Below are 16,721 nucleotides of genomic sequence, written 5' to 3'. Positions count from 1 at the left end.
TTACTCCCCTTTGGGTGGCCAGCCATCTGGTGCAACCCTTCACCAACCCCTTAGCAATACTTTGCTCCCCCAGTAGCACAGAGAGGGAGCATTCCGAGTATCCCCACTGGCACAGAGGCTGGAATTTTGCTCAGCTCTTACATGGCCTGTGTAAGGGTGATTGGGAAGCTCTTTGTAACCTCTACCTCTCATTGTTTACTTTTGTAAGGGTTAGGTACAATATTGCCCTAAGTTCTTACTCCAGGCCAAATTTTGCTCTGGACTATATTGGTGTAACTTAAGAGCAAGCTTTGGCCTGTTGATTTCACTAGGAGTTTTGTATGAGTAAGGAGTTTGGAATCTGGCCCTAAAATCGAAGGACAGGGTGAGCTTTCAGTGCAAACTTTAAAGATGTTTTAAGTTTATATGGCTCACATGATGGCCTAATTCCTGTTGCAATGCAGACATTTTGCCTGCAGTTAATTGTTGCCACATATCTAGCACTTGGACAGCTATGTACCAGATTTGTGCCTGAAACTGGGTGCTTAGCAGACTAAGCAGTAGATTGCCTCCTGTTAACTAAAATATGGACAGCAAAAAATATGGGCAGCAAGGGAGGCCAAGCTCAAGTCTGACTGATAATTGGGTCAGAAATGTATGATGTTAATGTTTTTGGTGAACATATGAAGTGATTTTTCTGTTGACTTTTCTCAGTGCTTAACAAACTCACTGGCCAAGGGTGCATAGGCAAGTTTCACGTCAACCTCTGGAGTATTTGAACTTTCATGTAGGCAATGGAAAGAAAACCTTCCAAATGTGACCCCAGTGTAGTGCTGTCTTCATGTATCTGCAGCCAACCAGCCTCAAACAGTAGGCAGTCGTGAACTGCTTAAAGTCCAAATTGTAATTCCAGCCTGAGCACACAATAGTCCATATTGCATGAGTGGAGCCACTACCCAGCTGCTACTCAAGGAGTGCACAGGGATCCCATATGGAGCTGGACTCCACAGGGCACTATGCTTGTGCATCTGATGAGTGAGCTTTCCAAGTCCTGTCCCCACACTCTCCAGGAACCACCCTGGTTCTTCTATGGCCCTATGGGGGTAATGGGTCTTGAGAGAGGTGTGGAATGATTCTGTTCATCTCAATGATGTGTTAACTCTGCAGAATGACTCTGTGGCTCACAGTAGGCATTTTGCCTCTTGCTGACAACTGGTGCTAGATGTAGACAGCATAGTCAAGGACAAATTATGTTCAGAACTAGTTCAGTATACCCATGGTTTCTGAAACAGTGCTGAGCAAAAGTTAAGGGTAAGTAGGGATCAGTAATATTCTGCACAAGGTCAGAAACCTTTTTGTCAGCAATCAGTAAATTTCCTAGTGTAGAGGGCATCTGAGCTTTTCATAGAGCCCACAAAACACTGCTTTCAAAGCATCATCCTTCCTACCCTGCCCAGCATGTAGTTCACATTTTCTAGCTAGCAACTTATTGGATGATTTGGCAAGGGTTGTTTTAATAAATTAGGTTACTTATTTTCTGCCTGAAATTCCCTGGTTGGTGGCTCAGGGAGGCTTTGTATTAAGCTGTACAGAGCATAATGAGGTTGCAGGAATGCTTTGATGTGGAAATGCTTATATACGAAAATGGCCTGGGCAATTATTGATATAGAATGCTTTCCCAAAGTATTCTGGGACAATTTATATTAATCAAATTCAGATTATACTGTAAAGATAATAAATTTGATAGTAGCACATCAAAACTCTCCAAATTCAATAGACAACATGAAAAGGTAAAATCAAAATAATTTTCTTCCTTCATTTTGTTGATACATTTATAGCTTACTTCAATCCTTTTTCATAGGCATGTTTGATATCTGCAGTAATGAGAAGTTAATATTGCAGTGCTACAGATTAGCAGAAAGATTTTTATCTTTCATATAATTCGTACCATAGCCATTCTCCACCATCAGATTTACTGAGACAGTGATTCATCTTCAGCATTGAATGTCTGCAATGAACTGTCACTACATTTGTCTGACTTAATAAAGATTGTTATATAAGAGTTGCTTCCCCTTAGCTGATTGAATTTAATTTCCCAGGCCACCTCTGGCTTCTAATACTGTTTATCAGCAAAGCAGAGTTTTCTGTATTTTTTCCTTTTCCGCTTGCATCTATCCTTGAGGGTTATTAACACAAAGTAGCCCTGAGTGATGGCTTCGACACCAGAGATTCTAAAAGTCTGTAATAGCCATAATAATAGAGTTGGTTGAAGGATACTGGTTGCCTTGGTAACCGGGCATGTGCCATACAAGATAATGTACCTGCTATAGTGAAGAGATCTGTGCTGCATATTGATTGCAAGAGTTTTGAGTATTCATATAAATGTTGTATTTTATAATGCATGTTCCAGTTACGAAGTAATTGTGGTTTACTAAGCAGACTAACTGCATCCAAAACATCTCTGAATCTAGAGTACCTTGAAAACTAACTGTATTTTGTTTTGGTTTGATTTTTTTTTGTTTTCGTTGGGCATTATTATAAGGGTAGTTTATACCAGATATGATCCAGCCTGAGCACACAATAGTTTACTGTGGGCTTTTTCTAATTGAGTTAAACGATATTTCATCATCAGTATTCACAGTGACTCTTTTTAGTCCTCTAATTCACATTGTATTCCCACACTATTTTTCAAATACTCCTGAAAACAAAGGACTAACAGTGTTGGCTAAAACAACGCATCTACTGAAGGACATTCTCCTGTGTGCCGAGTGACAGCACAAGGCACTTCTGTCCCATTTAAATCCTCAAAATGGGGCTCAAGCGGGATGTAAGTGGTGCATAGGCCTTGTGAACGAGTATAAATTTCACCCCCTATTAGCAGGACTGTGCCTGCTTCCCCACATGGCTCTTGATCTGGATTAACCCTACACTTAGAGTCCTGGGCTTCTTTTGAGCAGATCCCTAGAGATACCAAATTATGTGGTGGTTTCTGAGGTGCACAAATGAAAACTAGGCTGAGACCACCAAACTCCACTTTGTCTGTGAGCTCCAACAGATCAGAATTTGGCCCAGGTATTCAGTGGTGAAATAAACTAAAATCATTAACCTGTACACCTAGACCAGATCCTCAAAGGTATTTAATTCAGGTGGGAGTTAGGTGCCTAAGTACTATTGTGGATATGAGCCTTAGCGCCCAGGAAGCCACTTCAGGTGGCACTTCTAGGCTGATTCTGTGCAACTGAAGCCAATGGTAATTCTGCCATTGTCTTCTGTGGGTGTGTGATCAGGCCCATGATATTTAGCAAAGCATCTTGTCATCCAGATGTGTTCTACCTTGTCCTCATTCCTCAGTGTTCCTCCTCTTTGTATCATTATTGGTGTACTCTCCTCTAGGCTTGGCCAGATTAGAATTTGTTTGACATGTTACTATATTCATTCAATATATTTGGTGAACATTTGCACACACAATGAAAACATTCACAGCTAACAGGACAGGTTCACAAATGATTCAAAAGCTAAAGAGGGAGCCAAAATCAATGGAACTTCTGGTTTAACAAATCCTGTTTGGCCAAGTTTAGTTTTGTTTTAGTCTTTTTTTAATTTTGTTCGTTTAATGCTTGACATTCACATTTATCACAATATCGAAAGGCCTTTGCCCAGATGGATCATTCACTCAGGAAAGAATTCATCAGTGGCCCTTTTTCACAATATTGATTATTTTATCAAAAAGTGTCTGAATTTTATTTTAAAAAATGACTTGTTTCACTAAAAGTTCCATGTTCAGCAATTTCTGGGTCCTAAATTAAGAAAAGGTAATAGCTGGCAAAAAAAAGACACGTAGGACTAGCTCCTCTGGAGGTGTAAATCAGCAAGGCTCCATTGGAGTCACTGAAGCTACACTTAGTTACATCAGATGAGAATTGGGCCCATGAGCTCAGTTGGTCAGATTCGTTCCCTGGCAGTAACTCAGACTCACGACCCTGGAGGAATAAAATCTTCCCCATGGGAGTCACAACACCACAATGTGCCTTTAAGCCTCGTTCTATCAGGGGGTCCACTGTTGCCCAAGATTGGGTAGTACTTGCCAGGGACTGGTCTTGTTCAGGACATTGACTGATTCAGGGCATCCTAGGGAATCTGAATGCAAATTAATCTGCCCTCCCAGTGCTGAACCCCTGGGAGAGTGTGGTAAACTATACACTTACTTGCCTTTACCAGTCATAGATTTGAATTAAACATTACCTTGTTCTTTATAGCTTGACTTTTTAAGGCAGCATTTGACACTGTGCATCTTATAAATCTTTTGGGTCAGTTGCATGCAGTTTAGGGACTCTGGCATTGTTTGAATGTAATTTTTCACTCTCAGAAGTATAGCTATAACGTTGAAATTGAATTTATGGTTTATAGCATCAACCCTGCACAGATATGAATATCGGGGTTCTTTGTTTTGATTACTTATTGAATATTATCAGTTTGAGATGATTGCTGGAGAGGATAGATTTGGAAATGTTAGTTATCTCCAATAATTACTTGCAGGGTTGTGTAACTTAGTTCATTAGTACAAGTAATTTAAAATGCAGTGCTCAGACTCTGTGAATTCAATTCTTCCTTTTGCTATTATCCCTGTTCTTAAATCCTTCCATTGCTAACTAGCAAAGTGCCTAGTTAATTTCATTGCTGACTTATGAAACTCCTAATAAAATGGATTAAACTTATAAAAGATACCAAGCGGGTTTTTTTTTTAAGTCTATTTGAAGTTGTTGGATTTTGGGCAGCAATATTTTCACACACCTAGAATTTGTTTTTGCTTGATATTAAATGTCTGATCAAATTCTTTCTATTGTTTAATACTGAATGAAGAGACCATAGTTTGAGGCACTGTTACATTGTTTTGGATCCTGTGACCCATCATAAGATATTCTCGTGAAGGATAACCTTTTGTGTTTGTACTCTATTTCAAAGACTTACAAGGATCTGATGCTTTCAGAACCTACTGTGTTTAAGTAGAACCATTATGATTACCATTCCTTTTGCAGAGTTCACAACCATTGGAACTGATGGTTGTCATGTATCTATGACTGTATATCCCACTAAGGGCCAAATTCTGATAGTCTCTTCTTATGCAGAATTTATGTTGAAATTAGAACCATTGAAGTCCATGGATGTTCTGCTTGAGTAAAAACCAAGTTTCTAATGCATTCACAATTATACACATATTGGCCAAGACCTACATCTCATATTCATTTTGAGGAGTACTTACTCACATAAGCAGTCTCATTAAAGTTAATGAGACCGCTTGTGTCAGTGAGTGGAGAATCAGGCCCCGTGTAAGAAGTCCGGCTCTTAACCACATATCTGTATAATTTTCAGTGAACACACAGTGTAGTTTGTATCTTTTCTTACCTTTAGATATTTTCCCAATATTCCGTTTTACACTGCTTAAGCTGGTTGCTTTGATTAGAAAGTTTAGGCATCCATAAGATAAAAATTGCTAAAAGAGTCATTGGCTTTCCATTTAGCAGTGGGTCCAGCAACTAGATTCTTTGGTTCAAGGCCCAGAAGACAAATGATTCCTTTGCCAGGAGGAAAACAAACTAACAGGCTGAAATAAGATGGCATTTGTGATATATAGCTTAACAAAGGCTGTGAACCCAAATGGAAATAGGGGTCAGTCATAGGAACAACACAGTACCATGTCTTATTAGCTTCGCATTGACATGTGGTAATGGCACAGTTAACTCTTGTCACTTCCTTATCATCTCTAGAGAATGGCCACTATTGTTCATTTAGCATCTGTATCTGAATTAGTGACAGTGCTAAGTTAGCAGCACGTTTTTCTGTTTCCTGATGTTGCTTTCTTGCTTGATCCACCCTTTATAGGCCATTCCTTCCCAAGATTTGCAGCTAACATTGCAAATGAAAGCCATATATTCATTTGGGGCAGAGTCATTCCAACTGTATTCTAGCAGCTCACCTAGTACCCAGTCTAATGATGTCGAATGAGAAAACCTGAATAATTTGAAGACTGAGCTGTTTACTTCAACTGGTATGAAATACAACAACATGCTCTAGGAAGGCCTTTGCTTGTGGTGTGTATGTGTGTGCACTCTCTCTCTCAAAACTACAGAAAATCAGCACAGCCAACTGGGGTCAGAAGGGTGAATTCCCCCCTATGCATTTATGGAATACATGGAGGATCTTGACATCGTATACACCAGTATTTTTGGCACAGTTGGCAGCCTTCTCCCTGATGTGCTGACACCCAGCTCCATAGCCTGGTGGGAAGAGATGTGAGGCCATAAGCCTGCTTCCACCCTGCCCCCTTACTGTTAGGAGGGAGTACTCTCTGCACTACCTTGAGAATGGGGACTGCTGTTGTCTTTGATCTTTGTGTCCTCTTCATCCTACCATGCTCACCAGCACTGGGGCCAGACACAAACTGGCCATTAGTGTATTTATTATGTCATAGGGGTGACATTTACAATATTGAAATATATGAAGCAATAAGTGGTCCTTATGGCTGATTAAATGTTGAAGAGAGCCAGATGCACTTGATAACCACAGAAGCTGCGTATTGTGAGTATACTGCAGAGCCCTGCAATTGTAAACTATTGAGGGGGCTTAAATCTAGAAACTTGTGGAAAGTAGGGTTGACATCTGATCTTGCAGGTCTTTGTAAAGCTTATCTGACCATCTTGTTTTTCAGTCTTCACTGTGATGAATCCACAGTGGTTGTTTGTCAGTCTAATGGTAGTGAATGTGAAAGTTGCTAATAAATACCACAAGAAGGGAGATCAGAGTTTAGGGATTCCCATACATCTATGTATACATTTGCGTAACATACCTAAAGTTGTAAGAATCAAGTGACAGAACTGAACCAATACAAACATGCACTTTCTGAAGTAAAATGTAAACACTGTCAAGAGTTAAGTAAAAAGCTAAAAAGTACAGGTGATCCTCTCAAAAGATGCAGAAAATCAGTGTCTTTGCATTCTTCAAGATCAAATGTGTCACTGAATGAAACTTTTCTAGTGATGTTCAAGAGCTTTGAGTTCGATCATCCCAAAAGTTAGACATTTTCAAGCCATTGTTGTTTTTGAAATGTAGCCCCAGTGATAATTTAAATGCTTCTTCCAGGCCTGCCAGCCATACTTCAATGTCAGCTTCATTCAGGAGTACACTCCATTTGTTGTCAAGACCCCGGGAAAAAAAAGACAAGGATGGGCAGGAGATTATGCCATGAAAACAAGTGAAAGGCAAAGATAAAAAAGTTGCAATCTTCTTTTATACTAACAACATTGTCAATGTAGCACAAAATGAGCAATTTAAAGAAATGATTGACACTGTTCCCAGACAGAGTTAAACTTGCAGTTCCACTGCTGGATGCTCCAAATGATGGAGTTGAAGGAAAATTAAAGAAAGAACGAAGAGAATCAGAAGCAAAACTGTTGGTTGAACACAAAAGAATGACCTGACAATAGGTACAAACAACCAAACATGGAAAAATGCATTCATCCATCTGAAGAGAAAACCACAGAACAGTAGGCCAGATTCTTAGCTGCTGTAAGGTAGCATTGTTCCACGCAAATCAATGGAGCAACACTGATTTTCACCAGCTGAGAATCTGGGCCACTGTGTCCAAGTTACTGAAGAAGCCATCTAAAAATACAGTCAAAAAGTATGTCAGGTGTGTCGTGGTTGTTTGTTTGTTTGTTTTGTTTTGTTTTGCCATTTTCTCAAACATAAATAAAAGGAAGAGCTAAGAATACTACTTAGGTCAATAATCTAAGGCCCCTGGTATCTGAGTGTGTTAGGTATTGTTGCTTTCTCCTTGGGATTTAAAGAGTGTGCAGAGCACACAGTGGAACTTCATCTTCTCTTCTTGGTTGGTTGACTGAAAGAGGGTTATTGCTTCGCTTTACAGTGGCCTCAGTGGAACTCTAAAGGAAGGCTGTGTCTTTGCTTTTGATTACTACAAGTATATTAAAATTTGCACTTACCATGAAGACTATTGAAGATTATTTTACACAACGAGAGATTCTAGAGTGGAATTAAGTTTACAAAACAATCGAAGAGGGATTCAGAGGGACTTAACAAATGATAAATTATCACAATCTCAGTGGACGTCTGGTTTGACATAAATAAAAAATATTTGGAGATACACGGACAAAATTGAAACACAATTTAGACAAACCTTCAGACCTTTCAATTATCTGATTTGTTCCCAGAACAGGAAGAGGAGGCTGAGACATGGCTAATGGAACATATTACAGAGCTCCTTCTTTCTCTTCCGTAGTATTTAAAATTGAGGCTCAGATTTCCATCCTACATCTGTTTGTGAAGGAGGTTGTGTATGACAGCAGATATTAATATCGGCAACCATAACTGAACTCCAATATGCAGATGATTGTGCTGTAGTTGCACACTCAAAGGAGGATCTACAAAGATCCCATAATTGCTTCTCTGAAGCTTACAAAAGCCTAGGGCTAACTCTGAAAATCGGCAAAACAAAAGTTCTCCACCAGCCAGTCCCCAGTCAATCATCAGACCCAGCAAGGAAGATCTACATCAACAAAAAAGAACTGGAAAATGTAGAACACTTTGCCTGTCTTGGCAGTCATCTTTCACAGAGGGGAGACATAGAGGTTGAAATCCAGCACAGAATTTGCTGTGCTAGCCTTGGCTTTGGCAGACTGTCTCACCGGGTGTTCAACAACCACAATATCAGAACACATATTAGACTTTTAGTTTATAAAGCGGTGGTAATCCCAACTCTCCTCTATGGTTGTGAGACTTGGGTGACACATAGAAAATACCTGAAAAACTTGGAACACCAGCACCAGCTCTTTCTTCAGAAAATCCTCAACATAAAGTGGGAGGATCATTGCACTAATGTTAGTGTCCTCACAGAGGAATATTGCTTAGTAATGAGTGTCCTTTTCCAACAACATGATAAAACCGAGATCAAGGTAGAATGGGAATCCATATAAGTAGGTAGGCCTTTATAGGTCTGTGGTGCAATGAGTAGGGTTTTCTCAACACCTAGTACTGCTGTAGAATGTATTGGGAATTCATCAGAAATGTTGATGGGTGACTTTCTCAAACAAAGAGTTAATCGTGAGCAAAAAGAACATTACTTGGCATTACATTTATATTTTTCATCACTGTGACACTTTCAGTAAAATTTATGTTTTTCACTTTTAGGGCTTTTTTGTTTTGTTTTGTTTTTTGAAACTACCTGGTTGCCCCAGCATCTCTGTGGAGGAACAGTCAAGTAGTTATATCCAAAAGGCTTCACTTAAGCATTCATAAAACTGCAGACACAAATCTGTGTCTGTCGTTTGTATCTGCAAAATGGAAGGTGCAAAACTGGAGGTCAAGTTGAGGCCCTGTTCAAACTCAGGATCTGAAAAGTTGTCGTGTGTCTAAACGAGAGATGTCACTCTTGAAAATTTCCTGAGACCAAGCAGACAAGACACGGGGATTTGTTTTTAAAATCCGAGAAGAGAGAGACTGGGAGAAGAGAGAGACTGTTTTCAAGGATTGGTAATGGGAGATAGAACCTTTTCATGTGTAGTTACTGATTCCAGTCTGATCCTGATTTACCACCACGTGATGGAAGCTCATTGGCCTTTGTGATATGAGTTACTGCTTGCAATTATTTTCTTAATGGACCTGTGTCCCCATCATAGCTGAAAATTCTTTGGTTGTTTGTGTGTGCAAAGAATGCAGCACTGGGCTCTCCCTATGTAGTACAATCCTACAGAAGGCCATATTTTTACTTGTTTTGCTTGGTTGCATCAGGGAGGAGTAGGGGCAGCTGTGCAGAAAACAGCCAGAGTCCCTGAGTGAGCTCCCTGAGAGAAAGTTGTGGGAGTACCAGCACTACAAGGAATACTGGAGGGAGTGTGGCTGGATGAGCCCCTCGCCTCATAATCTTCTATACTAACCAGTAGTCTTAGGCTGATACTGCGGGGAGTCAACCTAGACCTTGTTAAAGTGTGTAGCAGATTCTGCTCTTGCACATACTCTGGTAACAGGGCATTTGATTTTTTGGGGGGCTGGGTGGGAAATACACATATGCCAGTGTACCTGTTAATGGCCCTTGGGCCCTTTAAACTGGGAGCTGTAGTCGTAGGTCGATCACATGCGCCTAATCACATACACTGCAGGAAACCAGATGCAAGGTTTTCTGCTTCTGAGGCAGTGGTAGCAGAGGTCCCTAGTCGGCGATGTGTAGTGTAGGTCTCTCCCCTTCCAGCTAGTGGAAGCTTGGAAAACCATAGGTGGTTATTTTCCATTTATTTGCTCTTATTATGGAACTCCTGTGTTGGAAAATAAAGCCACTGTGGAGGAAAGGGTCTTGAGCTGGGAGCTTTGTTCTACTTTTCTAACTGGTGATTTTGCCCACTGGCTTACAACCTTTTTAGGGACCAGGAAGCATTTGGGCAGAATATCTCCAACCACTTGCACCAGTGCATGTCCCACACCTCTCCCCAAGATGGCACTGGTTACTAAAGCCTAAGGTGCACTAAAGAAATTCCCAGAGAGAGTGTCAGGTTAAAACACACAGATGTGAACAACAGATTCACTTAGCCATGGCCAGATTATACCCATGGGAGAGGGTTTGGGGGGCTCAAACTCCATAACACACATCATAGTTCCCTTGAAATCACTTCAGGTGAGAGGGACTATTGAGAATGCAAAAGAAACAGGGTGTACGGCTTCCCCACACCATATATCATGGGAATCCACTGGGAGGAGAATCCTCATCCCCATTTGGCCTCCTCTGGCCACTGCTCTCTCCTGACACCTTATACCTGAGCAAAGTTCCCTTCAGAATGGGGACAATGTAAGTTAGGTCTTGAATTACTACTTGTTCAGCCAGTAGTGAAGTAGGCATAGATAACTACTGTGCTAGCCATTGCCTGGAGACACCGGGGGAAGGGCACAAAACTGCTGACAGTGGCTTCTTCCCTTGTCATTCTAGGACTGTTAAAACTACTTAAGTAAGGATAAAAAGAACAGGAGAACTTGTGGCACCTTAGAGACTAACAAATTTATACCTTTAGTCCTTTTGGTATGATGTCCGTCTGTTTGCATTTGGAAAGGAAGATGATGTTTGTCTGTATCTGTACAAGTATTTTCATGAAGTTGATGGATTTCCATTCCATACAGCTAAATTCAGTGCCTTGCAGAATGACACGTTTCCGAGTAGCAGCCGTGTTAGTCTGTATCCACAAGGTGCCACAAGTACTCCTGTTCTTTTTGCGGATACAGAGTAACATGGCTGCTACTCTGAAACCTGTCATTAAGTAAAGATGTAAGGGCTATTGTGAGGTAGAGAGAAGGAGAGAGCATGCAGTGAGCCTGGCCCTTGTCCCTTCTCCTCAGGATACATCAGCACTGTTTTGCTACACTCCATTCAGAGAAGTGGAGGGCAGCATGAGCCCCTCTGTTACAAGTAATGCCTGAGCTGATTTTATTATTTGCCTGCTTTTCCATGTTTATTTATTGACAAATAAAATATGCAGAATTTTGCAGAATTTTTAAATATCATGTGCACAATTTTTTATTTTTGTGTGTGCAGAATTCCCTCAGGAGTACATTACTTGTTTACATTTTTAATGGATTTAAATAAGTAGATCTATCACGGAAACATTTCCTTTGGTCTTAGGTTTTATAAAAACTTGTTCTGATCAGTCAGTGTCCGTTCCAAGTCAATCTTGCAACGTGCTGAGTGCCCTCAATGGAATTTGTGGATGCACTGCCCTTAAAAGGATCAGGCCCTTAATTTGCACAGTTAATTTTAATGGATGGTAGTGAATCTTCGCTGGTTCTGTTATACTGATTGATGGCTTTAGTCAGATGATAAATTAGGGAAGGAAAGAACAGTCATATAAGATGTGTAACATGCACTGCACACAAAGTAGCTGATACGCATTAGCCAAGCAAATCTGCTTGTTTTCTCCATTTATATTTTTTACCATGTATAGCCATTTGGGACCACTTTTATATAATGCTTTCTATGCATTAATTCAAGGGTATCTTTATCTCAGGCTTAATGTTTGCTGTCTTGGGAAGGCACTGCCTCGTAAAAGCTAATGTATCTTTCCTGCTTGCAATATTTTACAGTGTGATAAGAGCTTCCCTCTGAAGAGAAGACACAGGAAATCAATCACAACCAAACAGATGTTCAGAAGTAGAATTTTTACTTGGGTGTGGGGAAGGATATATTTCAGAAAGTAAATCACTGGTGAAAAAGTAAATACAGATAAATAGGTATCAATGTAACATTCTTAATTCTGTAGCTTGGATCAACCTTGAGATTGGAATGAGGAAAAGACCAAAGAAAATGAAAGGAAGAAATAGATTCCTTTTTATCTTTTATGTCCTATATTCACAGGGATGCGCAGGTGCAGCAATTGCTTTTAAAACGTTAATTGTTTGGCAAGGAGCCAAGCTTCCCAGTGGCATAAGCAGGTGTAATTCCATTGGTATCTGTGGAGTTGAGTCTCTTCATTGAAATCAAAGGAGTTGCATCTGCTCATGCCACCAATGAACATGGGCCCAGCACTTTAGTATGGGACATTGTCATCTTGGGACAAGTATTAGGCTTAAAAATCCTTTCCCTTCCAGCGTTAATTTCACTTCCAAAGAAGAGATCATATTTCCTTCAGACGGCTTGGGCTGGAGGATTTACAGGAGCAATACTGTGATTCAGAATAGGTCACTTTATAAATTAGACTCACTGGACTAAATTTTTCCCTTGGTTAGGCCATGCAAGGCATCCAGAATCATTGGTTAGGCCATCAGTATGAATTGAGGATGTGGATATATAACTGAGAGCAGAATCTAGGCTTCCTGAGTCTAGGTTATCACTTTCTCTATTAAGTGGAACATTTCTAGTTTTGCTGTACGGGAGGAATTCACCTCTGCACTGGAATAATAGATGCAAAATGGCCCTAAAGAGGAATACTTCTGCCTGCTGTCTGGTTCTCTGCCCACATCTCATGCAGGGGGCATGCCAAGGATAGAAGGGAATAGAAGGTGGCATTTATAGGGCATTCCTATGTCCTGGCTATTATACAGCAACTCCAGGATCAGAGTTGCTAGCCACCTCCCCTCTGTTTCTGTGCTGGGTTGTACACTAACACATGAATTTAGGCTTCAGTGTATGTGTAATATATATGTGGGAGGGGTAAAATCTTACTGGAAACCTTGTGTCACGCGGTCTGGAGTGGCTCACGACCATGAGTGCCAACCTCAGGGCGGACGGTCAAGAAACACAGCATGAACCACAAACTGGTTGTGTGTTCTATACTTAGATTTCACCAACCAAGTAACAAATGTGAACTCCTAAAGCACCATAGCAGCCTTAATAGGAAGCCACAGACATTTCCCTGGGGTACTCTGATCTATCATGCCACCCAGGCAAGCCTGCCTCTGTGATAGATGGTTCCTCACACCAAAAATGACAATATTATTCAGGTTACTCCCAGTCCCAAAGGACCAGTTACTTACCCCAGGTCAATTGTACTCTGATCTCAGACCAAAGACAGCACTTGTAACCAGCCCTGTGACAAACTAACTAAAGGTTTATTAACTAGGAAAAAGAAATGAGAAGTTATTTGCATGGTTAAAGCAAGTAAACATACACAGAAGTGAGTTACAATCTTACATTCAAAAGGTAATAGAAGCTTCTATAATAAGCAAGTTTTATGTCCTTTATGGTTAACTCAAGCCAAGCAGCTTGGGAATCTCTTGTTTATGTTTAGGAATCTTTGCTCCTCAGAGTGCAGACAGCATAAAGATAAGAATTTCCCCTTAACAGACATTTTTGTTCCCTTCCCTCAGCATTCAAGCTGTGAGGGGACATGGGCTTGTGCACTTACTTTCTTCAGGAGTGTGGGAGAAGCAATCAGAAAAGTCTTTTGTCCACAATGGCTGATCTGATGTCTGTAGAGCTTCTTTTGTTGGGGAGGAGACAACACCTCTTGTAAACTAGCATCTCACACTTGGTAATGCTTTTCCCCTGACTATGGGGAATTTACACTCTTAGCAAATATTTTTATAGTTACAGAGCAAACATTTAAACACTACTTTATAACCCAGGATACAGATATTATAAGTAGGATTAATATATGCAGCATCCTATAAGCGTTCCATAAAGTCTAAACATTAAATATGTTCTTATAACTCTAATATCTATTTCACCAATACTAACACATGTGAACTAGAGTGGTTTCCAGCTATGCATTGGTCAGTGTTCAGTAAGGCCCAGGGCCTTGGCATGAGCTGGCACTTGGACTGCCAGGATCATAGCTTAATACTGAATGTCATGGCTTTTGTTGGTTTAAAAACCTATTGAATTAAGATTCTTGAGTAGGTCCAGTGGGTTTACCTTAATTGTGGAAACCAGGAAACTCAAGCACTATGGTGGTTCTGACATTGCCTTGCTGTGTGTCTTTGGTCAGATCACTTAAAATCAGTTTCTCATTTTTCCAATTGTATAGACAGAATAATGCTATCTTGCTTGCGTCACTGTGTTGTTATAAGGCTTAATTAAATACCCACAATATGTGAGTCAATTATGTTCACTATATTACAGTTTTGTTCTCATAATTTTTATAAAACAAACAAAATTTACTGACCCATGAAGATATGCATGTGCATATACTGAGTTTCTATGTCATCATATTTCTGTAATCTTTATCCTTCCTCAACTCATCGCTACACCCCTGTTCCCCTCACTAGCATCCCATCTAATGCTCAGAGTGTAAGTTCTTTGGGGCTGGAACATAAGCTATCCTCTTTCTGCCCTCACACTCATAAAAATTCAATTGAGGCATGCCAAGTAGGGCCACCTGTCCTAGTTGTATCTGGGTGCTGGGATTTTGTCAGGAAATGTTATCACTGATCTGCTTATTGCTACCATAATGTGATGGATATGGCAATTTCCTGCAGTATCATTGAAAGATCGGATTTTGTTAAGTTTATGTATTATTGTGGGCTAGGATTGTAGGCAATCTTTCGGTGGGGTGGGGACAGGAGACTAATGTTAGAACTGGGATTTCAAAAGACTATATTGAAAATGTGCCAGACAAGATGGATTTGGGGGACAATAAATGTTAAATGGATTTCCAGAAGATTCCCTAGGGAGTGGTTAATGAAAATTCCTCACCTCTGGTTATGTGAAAACCCAGCCTTTTGAAGCTATGCCTTGGGGAGATGGTCATTGTCTGCTGGTTACCTGCAGAAGGCCAAGATCAAAGGCCCAAGCTGATTAAAGAAATGACTGATCTGCTCAGCCTGTGTTCTCATTCTGGATCTAAGACAGATGGACTTGTAACCACAGGGATAAAACAAGTTTTGAACGACTAACACCTACCAGAGCCCTAGGCTAGAGTTAGGGTGACCTTTAGTGAGCTTTATAGCATGTGTGTAGGAATTTGTATTGTTTTAATATGTTTCTCTGTAATGCTTAAGAATAAATGTGCTTGTTTAGAAGAAACTTGTGGTAATGTGTAATTGCAGGCAGTACACTGGTCCTAGGCTTCAAAGAGCTAACAAAGTGCAGGTACTGGCCTGTTTAGGCAGTCTGGCTTGCTGGGGATATCAGAGCGTAAATCCAGGGAGCTGAGCAGCCTTAAGATCCTGGTCAGAAGGGAGTGACATTGATCTCTGTCCAAGAGAGGTAACATCTGGGAGCTGGAATCCTTTAAGTGAGTGTTAGTGGACCAGGGAAGGTGAAAACATGTGCAATTAACATGAAACTGTGACATAAATGTTGTCACTGACCTACTCATTGTTACTGTAACACCTCAGAACTTTGTGCAACTTACTGTGAAGGTAACCAGAACACTGCTCCTTCTAGTCTCTGTCTCTTCCTTTAAATTGATTTCTGGTTTCTGAATATGTATGATTCTGCTAGAGATCTTCTATAATATCACCCTTTAAACACCCCTCCTCCGCTACACACACACAGAAATTAAGCAATTTCTTGATTTTGCCAGGCTCCTGGGCTAATCTAGTTCCCTCCATTAGAGAGAAGGGAAGAATCTGAAGGTTGAGGGTTCTGATTCAGTCTAGGTCCATTTATTGCACAGCATGTGTGCTTTTCCTTTTTCATATATATTTCTTTTTTGTAGTGCAGCTATGGTTAAAATATGGGTAGAAAAGCAACTGATTTAAAAAGGATCTTTCTTACTGACCAGATCAGCTTCCCATGGGAATTCTGAACCATGCCTGCTTGCTTTACCTGAAGAAGAGCTCTGTGTAGCTCAAAAGCTTGTCTCTTTCACCAACCAAAGTTGGTCCAATAAAAGATATTACCTCACCCATCTTGTCCTGCTAATATCCTGGGACCCACACAGCTACAACAACATTGCTTGCTTTATTGACTATTTTACTCCTGTTTTCACTACAGAGCTAATATAAATGTGGGAGAGTGAGCTGGATTATTTTTTGATTGGAACATCATTTGCAGAATCATTAACTAACCCAGCTTCAAACCTATGACTTTCATGGTTTCAGTGCCATTATTACACATAAGGTGGTTTGTCATGTCAAAGTATTGGAAGATGCACAGCAGCGTCATAGCAGAAAGTTGGGAAAAATCAGAATCATAGCTGAACAAAACAAATCACAGGGCATTAAAAATATATATTATTACAGTATTTGTATCTTATAAATAAGACCAACAAAGGGTGGTGGGAAGCAATGATTGCCTTTGTGTTTAA

The 16,721-nt window shown here is 40.4% G+C and overlaps 1 protein-coding gene across 6 annotated transcripts in view; it reads left to right on the top strand.

Annotated features, from left to right (window-relative positions):
• Positions 1-16,721, top strand: part of SLC6A1 (solute carrier family 6 member 1) — a 110,945-nt gene that overhangs the window by 16,023 nt on the left and 78,201 nt on the right. The gene's annotated exons all lie outside the window — the stretch shown is intronic.

The sequence above is a fragment of the Caretta caretta genome, chromosome 7, assembly GCF_965140235.1.
Source record: "Caretta caretta isolate rCarCar2 chromosome 7, rCarCar1.hap1, whole genome shotgun sequence".
Lineage (NCBI taxonomy): Eukaryota > Metazoa > Chordata > Testudines > Cheloniidae > Caretta > Caretta caretta.
This window is presented reverse-complemented; position numbering and strand designations above follow the sequence as displayed.